At 47.2% G+C, this 5,084-nt stretch overlaps 1 pseudogene; it reads left to right on the top strand.

The window, feature by feature from the left end:
* Window positions 1–1,238: 1,238 nt before the first annotated feature.
* On the top strand, window positions 1,239–2,070 carry LOC123170782 (putrescine hydroxycinnamoyltransferase 3-like; annotated as a pseudogene).
* The last annotated feature ends 3,014 nt before the right edge of the window (window positions 2,071–5,084 follow it).

Genomic DNA, 5,084 nt, shown 5'->3' on the forward strand with positions numbered 1-5,084 from the left:
CCTTCCAGTGAGATGAGCAATTTCGTCCGTTGCTCGGGCCAACTGCCTAGTAATTGACGTGCAACTTTCCACTTGCCCGTGGATGTGCTTTCACTATTTACTGCATCCGCCAACTTTCTAGTAGTGGTTGTACAACTTCGAATACTGCCACGGCCAACTGTCTAACGGTGATTTGCAACTTTCTCCTATACCCCCATGGATGTGTAGTTTCCCTGCTAGCACACGGTCCAAACCACCCCTGCTAGTGAGATTCGCAACTTTCGCACTCTGTCTATATGTAACTTTTCACAACCCTCATGAATGTCAATTTTTTACCATTCAACTGTCCTTGCTTGTGAGATGTGCAACATTGTATGTTGCCCTGACCAACTACCTAGCAGAGTATGTGCAACTCTGTTTGTTACCCCCGCCAATTGAAAATACATGTCCACAAATAGGAAGGAGAAGGAGTTGCACATTAATAGGCAGTTGGCTTGAACAATAGACTAAGTTGCACAAATCGCTTGCAGGGGAGGTGAGAGTAGGGTGCACCGACATTGAAAAACTACACATCCACGCGTAGGGAGGAGGGTTGCACAACGACTACTTGATAGTTGGTCGGTATAGTGGACTAGTTGCACATCAAAGTTGTCATGCTACTTTGCAACCTCATGAAAGTTGAATCATGCAGATCCAAAAATTGATTTTGGAAAAAGTTGCACGATGTAGTACTAAGGTTGCACAATACAGTACTAAAGTTGCACAATATAGCACGAAAGTTGGCATCGAAAAAAATTCGTCGAAACATGCCCATGCGGGATCTAGTTTCAAAGATCTCGTCACGAGGAATCTAATGGTGAAAACAAATCTGAATTTCGATGCATGGTTTAAAAGATATGAGTTTTCTAAAAATTGAAAATCCAAAGTAAATATACGTTGATCTGGTTTTTCTATTCACATGTAGTATAAGTCTGATCGGCATTTAATGCCATCAATCACATGCACTAAGAGACAAAACATGCCCATGCATGCATTCAATAAGTGAGGAAGCCAGTGTGATTTGCGGACAAGAGCCGGCCGCTCAATTCGTCTAACTAGTGCGTAAGCACTTTTTAGATTTCAGGATTAATTAAAAGCAGGCCAGGCCGTGTCATTAAGAAGTAGAGGTAGTACTATGTCGTCTCGCCGTGCTGACACACTAGTTAAGGTCTAGCCCGCTAGCTAGACAGGTGCTTGCCCTACTGTCCATCCCATCCAAGATGCAGAAGGTTCAGGTGTTGAGTTCCAAGCTCGTCAAGCCTGCTGCGTCGCCCAACGCGGGCGCTGCCGCCGGAGCGGAGTACTCCTACATCCCCCTCACCGTCTTCGACACGGTGACGTATTGAATGCAGATGGCGGGGATCTACGCCTTTGCGTCGCCCGCGCCGCCCACGGCCGCCCTCGAGACGGCACTCGCCGCCGCGCTCACCCAGCACCGGCTCCTGGCGGGGCAGCTGGTAGTCCAAGACGGCCGTGGCGCGCCAGTGGTTCTGCTGAACGACCACGGCGCGCGCGTGGTCGAGGCGTCCGTGGACGGTGGCGACCTCATCGACATGGTAGGGCCAGCCAAGCAGCCCGGGCCGGAGCTGCTGGCCCTGCACCCGGATCTGGACCAAGGAGGGATGGACGAGCTGGTGGCGCTGCAGCTCACCCGGTTCCGCTGCGGCTCCCTCGCCCTGGGGTTCACCGTCAACCACGCCGTGGCCGACGGCCGCAGCGTGGGGATGCGCCACGAGGGGGCTCGCCATGGGCCACCAGCACGAGCACGCGGAGCTCTTCAAGCCCTGGCCCGTGCCTCGCGTCATGTTCGACCATCGCAACCGGGAGTACTGCCTGCCAGCCTCGCCCACATGCACCATTAGCAGCAACAGCAGCAGCATCGTCGTCCACAAGGCACGCTTCGACGCGGACTGGATCACCCGTCTTCGTGCTAGCGTGTCCGGCGGCGGGGTCCCGCCGTTCAGCCGGTTCGTGACCATCCTCGCCCACGGCCCCCGACCACGCAAAGCCCATGAACGAGGCCAGTCGGCATGTGTCCTCTCTTATCTCTAATCACCACCCCTCATCACTGCTCAATTTATCCTCTAATCTCTAATCACCCCTCATCATTCCAAATCATCTAACTTCCCGGACGGTCACCCATCCTCTCACTACTCCAGCCTGAGCACGCTTAACTTCCGGGTTCTATTCTCCCTCGTTTCCAAGTCTGCACTTGTTGTTTTCCTGACAATAGTAAGATGTCAATTCTATTAACCCTCAGGAATTTAGCTTGAGTATGAAGTGACACATTTCACTGTTTGAGTTTGAAACTATTGTTTTAAAAAACAATAATTATTTAGTAACACTAATATTTCTGGAATAATTAGTTTGACCATTGTTTGACCACTGTTTGACCACAGTTTGACCACAGTTTGACCAAAATTTAAAAAAATGAAATAATTATTTAGTAACACTAATATTCTAGAATAATTAGTTTGACCATTGTTTGACCACAGTTTGACCACAATTTGAAATTTTTTAAATTTTTTTGCCTCTCCAGATCTTAAAAGCCCCGTATCTTTTTTTCTGTTAGGTTTTTGAGGATTTTGAAAATGTTTAACGGGGTTCCCCCGATTAAATTCGGATGTAACTTTTCGAGTAGATGATTTTTCATATAAAAAACTTTTTCATCCGAGTTCGTATGCAAAAGTTATGCCCATTTTAAGAAATTCCAGAGAGATTTTGCAAATAAAGTCGAAATTCATATTTGTAAATTTTCCCAACAACTAGACCACATATCACATGGGAAACTTATTTTATTTTATTTTTTTGACATTTCCATCATTTTCTTTTGTTTTTTCTAAAACTGAAAAGGCGGTCCACAGGGGGGGTAGAGTTTGATGGGCCCTTTAGTACCGGTTCGTGCCATGAACCGGTACTAATGCCTCAAAGCCCATTAGTACCGGTTGGTGACTAACCTTTAGTCCCGGTTGGTGCCACCAACCGGTACTAATGGGCATCGCACCCTTTAGTCCCGGTTCGTGGCACCAACCGGGACTAAAGGGCCCAGGTGAACCGGGACCTTAGCCGCACGAACCGGGACCAATGCTCACATTAGTCCCGGTTCGTGATTGAACCGGGACTAATGTGAATATTGCCCTGTGACGGAAGCCCTGTTTTGGACTAGTGAAAGTGTTTAATATAATTAGTTACAAAAATAATAGAACTAGTTAAACTAGTTAATTTTTAATTAGTAAGTACTACTTTATTCTATTTATAGTAAGTGCTTAGTAGTTGAACTAGTTGATTTAACAAAACTAGTTTATTTTACTATAGAAGTAGTTTATTTTTAGCAAGGAAATTAATAGAACAAGTTTGTTTTTTTAGTTAAAGCAATTATTCCCGCATCGACGTCGACGATGCCTATCCCACATCCTCGTCGTCGACTCGGCAGAGGAGGCCGGCTTGATCAGAGGGGCCATGTCCGGGACTGGGCTCCGCCGGGCTGGTTTTGGGAGGTGCTACCTTCCGGGGGGCATAGGTTGGTGAGGAGCCAGCCCGTCGTTGACCCGATCCTTGTTTGGTGGCGGTCGCGTGGGCCAGTGACGGTGCCGAGGCTTCCGGACACCGCGGAGGTGGTACGTCACCGTGTCAGCGAGGAGGATGAGCACGTCCGTCGCTACATGGTTGCGTTGGAGGGCAGGTTCGACAATACCTGGCAGGTTCTTCAGGGATCTCACTGGAGCGATCGTGTGATGGTTCCTTCTCTTTGGGTGTCCACCGCCCGCGCCGATACCCGTCGGGCGCTACGGTTCTAGCTGTACTGGCGATGCTATATGTATGATAGTATTCGAGGTGTATTAGTGATAATATTCGACGATGTACGGACGCATGGAGATGATGTAGTTTTGCTTATAATTGAATGCATGCTAATTTGAATACTACTTTATTTTGCGATTTGATTTTTCTTATTGAATGCTCAAATTGGAAAACTACTCCTACTTTGAATGCTAAAATTGAAGAGCACTATGCAAGGCGTATGCATATGATTAGTTGATAGCTTATAGGGTTTTTGTTTTCGCAGAAATCTAGGAGCCCCCGGCCCCTCCATCATCCCCGCCGTCGTCCCCATCACCGACCCCCTCCGACCTCGAGGTGAGACCAGCAAAATCCTCTTTTAGAAAGATAATTAAACGATATTTCGGGTTGACTTTAAGTCTGTCGAGTCTCTACCATATATGAGAGGACGAAGAATCCCGACTGTTGTCGTGGGGGTAGCTTTTCCTTCGTTCCCGTGTGCTGGACAATTTGGTGAAATGCACTCGGGAACGAAAGGAGGAGCTACCATCACCGACGGTCGTAAATGTCAGAGACGAATCAGTGAGGGAGAGTTCCATCATATATATATGAGAGGACGAAGAATCCCGACTGTTGTCGTGGGGGTCGCTTCTCCTTCATTCCCGTGTGCTAGACATTTTGGTGTAATGCACTCGGGGATGAAAGGAGGAGCGACCATCACCAACGGTCGAATGTATACACCACGTGAGCTGAGAGTTTTCAACAAAAGACTTGACAGACCGATAGTCAACCCGTGATGAATAATAGTGATCTAACTTAGGTTTTTTAGTACATATATTTAATTGTAGATGTTTAATATTTGGATTATGAACATAGGAAATGTCGTACTCGGACGACGAAAGTCTCCCGAGGGAGTGCGAATGGTGCCACGACGACCGAGGTCAGTGCGACAGGCCTCACCTGGATGAAGATCGGCGCTTCAGCATTAAGCTGGAGGAGACCTTCGATGTTGAAACGGTACGCAACGACGACAAGTGTTATTTTTTCGTAATTAAGCACGACTTCAAATATTTCAACGTGTACTTTTCATCTTTTAAAATTCGACTAGCTTATCCCATGCCATGCAAGACGCTATGTCTTGGAGAGGATGGGTTTTGAAGACCATGAAAGTTTCGAACCAAAGAAAATTCACCTAAGGACCCATCATGGTGTGGATTTTGAAGTAAAGTTGTACAATTCTGAAAGCGTAATCCATTTTGGTTGCAAAAAATGGGAAGCACTTTGCAAGA

This window comes from Triticum aestivum, chromosome 7D (genome assembly GCF_018294505.1).
Source record: "Triticum aestivum cultivar Chinese Spring chromosome 7D, IWGSC CS RefSeq v2.1, whole genome shotgun sequence".
NCBI lineage: Eukaryota > Viridiplantae > Streptophyta > Magnoliopsida > Poales > Poaceae > Triticum > Triticum aestivum.